Source organism: Euprymna scolopes, chromosome 36 (assembly GCF_053919585.1).
Source record: "Euprymna scolopes isolate OS-2025 chromosome 36, ASM5391958v1, whole genome shotgun sequence".
NCBI lineage: Eukaryota > Metazoa > Mollusca > Cephalopoda > Sepiida > Sepiolidae > Euprymna > Euprymna scolopes.
Genome location: NC_136517.1, coordinates 52,244,309 through 52,250,427, shown reverse-complemented (window position 1 = coordinate 52,250,427; position 6,119 = coordinate 52,244,309). Strand labels below are relative to the sequence as shown.

Sequence of the window (6,119 nt, the reverse complement as noted above, 5' to 3'; positions counted from 1 at the left end):
AAATTACGTGAAAAATAAAATAAGTTTTTAAAAACCTATTTTAAAAAACGAGAAAATGTAAACATTACTAGCTTTTGTAAAAATTTGACGCACGAATTATTTTTTTCGAAGCACGAGTAACGGAAAACGCTGGGTAAATACAGTTGGTTCTCTATTTGTGACACATGCGGAATACGGACCGTTATTATTTAGAAATTCATTTTTGACATGGGGAGAGGGGCTTTTTAAAAATTTAACCTGAAAATCCTATCTAAAAAAAAAAAAAAAAAAAAAAAAAATAGCAGAGCCCCCCCCCCCCCGTATGTTACAGAAAATAAACTAACCAGTCTATTTCTTTCTAAATGAAAAGTGCCGTAAAAAGGAAAATGTTCTTATTTACTTGCCCCCCCCCCACGAGGGCAGAGTAAGACACAAAGTCGGTTTTTAATGTATGGAAAATCCAGCTCCCCAAAAGGAGCAGTCTGGGAGCTCTTTTACAATTTGTTATTGTTCTGAGGGAGACAACTCGGTATTATTATACAAACATCGTGACAGCGAATTAGTAAAATCTTTTACGTAGTATTCTGTTATGTTTCGGTGTGCTGAACACGAATCTGAAAACTGGGTTAGGGTACATTTTTTTCTACTAATTCGCTGTCACGGTATTTGTATAAATTTACCGACAACTCTATTTTACTAAAAGATTCGTTCAGTTTTTCAGCTCATAATTTAGGACGCTCAAACCGCCGATATTTGTTATCAAATTGAAACATAAAAAAAAGAAAGCCGCAATGATTTTTTTTTTAATGTAAAAAAGTTGATAACATTAATAATGCAAAATTTAGTTTTTACACAATTATTAAGAGAATCGTTTCTGTTTTCATATCTTAATTTGCGACGCTGAAAACGTAAAAGTCGTCATTTTAAAGGTAAATCGTTAAGGTGGAAAGTAAGTAAAACGGGTTTGTATTTGAGATTCGAAAAAGTTGTCAAAAAAACAAATGTATAACAAATAAATGTTATCAAAGGCAAGATAAGTTACTTTTCTACCTAACCGGATATATTTTTTGTGTTTTTATTGAATGTAACATGTTTATTCAGCTCGAAAAACATAGTATTTACCGATTGGAAAATTCAAGATGGCGCCCCACTCCCTCTTTAACACTGTAAGTTTGGGAAAAGATGTTATAAATAAAAAATTAGACAAAATACGGTTAAAAACCCGCCGAATATATGTCAACCTATGTCACGGTAACATTTATTGAGCGAGTTTTAACAGTATTTTATCCAATTTTTTATTTATAACACCTTTTCCGAAACTTACCGTATTAAAGAGAGAGTCAGACGCCATCTTGAATTTTCCAATACATCGGTAAACACTGTATGGTTTTCGAGCTGAATAAACATGTTACATTGAATAAAAACACGAAAAATATATCCAGTTAGGTAGAAAAGTAACTTATCTTGCCTTTGATAACATTTATTTGTTATATATTTGTTTTCTGACAACTTTTTTCGAATCTATGTGTACAGTAATACAAACCCAGTAAAACTTTACTATTCTCCTACTGATTGCTATATTCGCAACGTGTCGTTTCAGTCGATGTAACCTTCGACTTTCTGCAGATGCATTTTATCCAACTCGAGCCCGTGCGGAATTTCGGCCGGACTCGTAGCATAACAGTTAAGTGTTGATTAACAATTAAGGTACACATGCACTTATGTTACCGTGCTGAAATGTTATTTAGAAAGCCATTCTTAACATGTGGGGGGTTGTAATTATTCAGTACTTTTACCGAACACTTTAATAAAAAAAAAAGCTGTCGTAAAACTTGAATTTAACTTGAAAATACTATTTGTAATAGCACAGTAACATAAATGCATAAGCACCACGATTAGTTTTAAGTGATGTCAAATCACCTAAAGTTGAAGGTTCATTGGTGCTTGTGCACTTTTTCCACCGCGCTATTTTAAAATAGTTTTTTCAGGTTAAATTTAAGCTTCACGATATCCTTTTTATTTCATTTTATTAAATTGTTAGGTGGAAGCACAGAAGAGTTACAAAACACCCTCCCCCTCCCCGTGTTAAGAATGGCTTTCAAAATAAGGTTATTTCAGCATGGTGGCAGAAGTGCACACTGCGCAAGTACCGGTTCATTTTATACTACTAGTACGAGGGGCGTGCAATAAGTAATGCCCCTAACCCACTTCTAGTTGTCTGATCTAGCTGAAATTTTGCATGTGCAATGATTTATATCTCTACGGGTTATGCGGCAAATTACAGCTCTGTACTAATTGTGGTTTCTGTTTTACAGGTGTTCGAACTGGGTCAGGTGTGAAATGGAACATGTTGAATGTCGAGCAGTGATCCGGTTTTTGTATTTGAAAGGACGCACACCATAGAAGACTTTTAATGAAATGAAAGAAACTTATGGTGATAATGCCCTATCATATGACCTTGTAAAACGCTTGCATCGTGAATTCAAACATAGCCGGAAGTCTGTGGAAACATCTCCCAGACCTGGTCGCCCCCCTTCTGCCATTGATGAGGCATCTGTCCATCAAGTTGAGGCTGCCATTTTAGAAGATCGGCGTATTACTATTCGCCAAATAGCCCAAGATGTCAAGATTCGTACAGGGTCTGTGGAAACTATCATTCATGACCATTTGCATATGCATAAGGTGTCTGCCAGATGGATTCCCAGGTTGCTCACACCATTCCAGAAGCGAGAACGCATCGAGTGCTCGAGGATGAATTTGGAGATGTGCCAAGATGAGTCAAAGTTTTTCAAAAGACTGATTACACAGGATAAAACCTGGGTCCATCACTATGATCCAGAGACCAAAGCTCAGTCAATGCAGTGGAAGCACTTGGACTCACCACCTCCAAAGAAAGCAAGGGTGCAGCCCTCCGCTGGCAAGGTCATGTTCAGTCTTCTGGGTACCACAATTACAGGAGCCTATTATGCTTCATTTTTGAGGAAATTAAGGGAAGCTATCAAAATCAAGAGGCGGGGCAAGATCAGCAAAGGTACCCTCTTCCTGCAGGACAACGCTCCGGTCCACAACTCACATGTCACCAGATCAGAAGCACGGGCGTGTGGTTATGAAATCCTTCCCCATCCTCCCTACTCTCCTGACCTTGCACCCTCTGACTTTCACCTCTTCCCATCTATGAAGTTGTCTTTGAAAGGAAAGCGTTTCCCAGATGATGCAGCCTTGATTTCTGAAGTCACGTCCTGATTGGAGGACCAACCTGGGGTGTTCTACAAAAACGGTTTCCAGAGCTGCATCAAACGATGGGAGAAATGCATAACTCTGAATGGTTCCTATGTAGAGAAAGAATAATAACTGTGCCAAGTTTCGTTGCTCTACTGCTATGGGAAGTGGGTCAGGATCATTACTTATTGCATGCCCCTCGTACAAGCGATAATAATAATAATAATAATAATAATAATAATAATAATAATAATAATAATAAAGTAACAAATTAACGCGAAATGGGAACAATCTACGGTACTTATGCAGAATAACGTTGTTATTTAGAAATCCATTCTTAACACGAGGAAGCGAGATTTTTTGGGTGCTCATGCAGTTTAGCAAATATATATATATATATATATATATATATATATATATATATATATAAACGAAAAATATATGATGTATGTGTTTGTTATGGAATGAAGTTGTTATAAAAGAAAAATCGGCGGACCTGAAAGAGAATCAAATCAATCCCCTATGATTTGCATAGTATGTTTTAGTATGTAGTATAGTTTTTGAGGCTGAAGGTGTTTATGCCGAAAACCGTTCTTAACATGGGGAGGTTGGGGGGGCGGGTATTTATACTACGCTAGGTCAGGCCGTAAAAAAAAAAAAAAAAAAAAATACCAAGTGCAGAATACCGGTTAAAATTATAGGGGTGGGGGTGATTCTCATTCAGGTCCGCCGAAAAATCACTTAATTCGATCAAGTATTTTTTAATCAAATAAAAAAAAAAAACTCAGTAAAAAATTGCGGTACTCATGCAGAGAGTGATCCGTGCTGAAATAATAACGTTATTATTTAAAAAGCCATTCTTAACGTGGGGGAGAGGAGGGTGTTTTGTACCTATTCTGTATTTTAACCTTACAACTGAATAAAAAAACATATCATAGAACTTTAATTAAACGTGAAAATACGATTTAAAAAAAATAGCGCGCGGCAGTCTCTACATTAGCACTAAAATTGCGGTAAAACTATACAAACACCGTGACAGCGAATTAACCCTAACCCTAACCCCTAAACCTAACCCTAAACCCTAACCCTAACCCTAAACCCTAACCCTAACCCTAACCCTAATCCTAACCCTAACCCTAACGCTGTCACGGTGTTTGTATAATAATACCAAAATTGCATCACCGATGTTTTTGTTTTTTTTAAATAAACTACTCTGTATTTTCATTTAAGAATTTAAATAAACTATGTATTTTCACTTAAGAATTTTATATATATATATATATATATATATATATATATATATATATATATATGATTAGTTTTTTTGGAAAAAAATTCCAGCAGAGTGCTCAATTAAAAGGAAAATCCAAATTTTAAGAGCGTACTTATATTTTGTGTACAGAAAGTTGTTAGTTGAGACCTGTCTCAACTAACAACTTTCTGTACACAAAAAATAAAAATATATATATATATATATATATATATATATATATATATATATATATATATATATATATATATAAATTTAATTTAACTTGGAAATCCTATATAAAAAACGCACAGTACCTTCTTTGCATAACTACCCAATCTATTCCGGCGCTGTTTTACAATTTGTCATTGTTCTGTCGGTTTTAGCGTCATAAATTTTCTGAAAACAGAAACGATTCTCTTAATAGTCGCGTAAAAACTAGACTTTATATTATTAATGTAATCAACTTGAAAAAAAAATCGTCGCAGCTTTTTTTTTTTTTTTTAATGTTTTGATTTAATAACAAATATCCTCGGTTTAAGCGTCCTAAATTGAGATGAAAAACCGAACGAATCTCTTAGTTAAAGAGAGTTGTCTCCCTCATAATAAAACCAACTTAATTGGCATGTCACAGTAATTCACATATCAAAATATCATTAAAAAAAAAAAAACACGAAAATTATCAATGAAAATAGTTTTTGAAGATAATTAGCGAACCCCCCCCCCCAAAAAAAAAACGGAGAGTTCGACTCGTAACAAAGGAGGTAAGTATTTTCTGAAATCATAAGCAAATTTAGCAAAACTCTTCGAAAATAGTTTTCATTAATAATTAATTTTCTGCCTTATCATTTTTTGTTATTCGTAATTTTGGGATATATTCATTACTACGACATGTGAATTAAGTAGATACTATTGGTTTTACTTAAAATCCAATTTTTGAATTTCGCTCTAATAACGAAGAAGCACCCAACTTTGCAAATGAAGAAATACACTTGTTCTATAGATTTAATATTTTACTGGTAGTTTAAAATCAATGAATAGTTATCATTTTATCATTGGTACAGGGTGATAGAAAATTAAGTTTTAAAGAAGTAAAAAAAAAAAATATCCAAATTATTTGGATTTTTCGTATTGTTCTCATTTTGACAAACAAATCCAACTTGCTTCCTCCCTTGAGGCTTGCATTCACAAATATCCGTGGGCTTAGAACTAATTAAGCTGATGTTGAAGCATTTCTCCTAACAAATACTCCGGATATCTTAGCACTAAGTGAGACTAACCTACACTCCTCCATCCCCTCTAACTACTTTAACATGCCTGGATATCTCCCACTCTGCCGTAAGGACTCTGACAGACACATGCACGGACTTGGAGTTTACATTCGTAATACCCTTCCCTTGATTAGAGAAAAAAACCTAGAATCGGATGATCAAGCCTTTATGTGCTTTAATCATGCAACACAACATTAACTACTTTTACTTTCTCTACCGCTCTCCCTCGACCAAAGACTGCACCATAATAAACAAAGTCTCTGACAGCATAGACACAGCACTCTCCCTCGACACTAGCGCACAAGTACATGTATTTGGTGACTTTAATGTCCATCACAAAAACTGGCTTGGATTCTCTACTTACACGGATGCAGCGGGCAGCACAACTCATAGCTTCTCTA

At 34.9% G+C, this 6,119-nt stretch overlaps 1 protein-coding gene across 4 annotated transcripts in view; it reads left to right on the top strand.

The window, feature by feature from the left end:
• Positions 1-6,119, top strand: part of LOC145260476 (phosphonopyruvate decarboxylase-like) — a 187,750-nt gene that overhangs the window by 1,760 nt on the left and 179,871 nt on the right. The gene's annotated exons all lie outside the window — the stretch shown is intronic.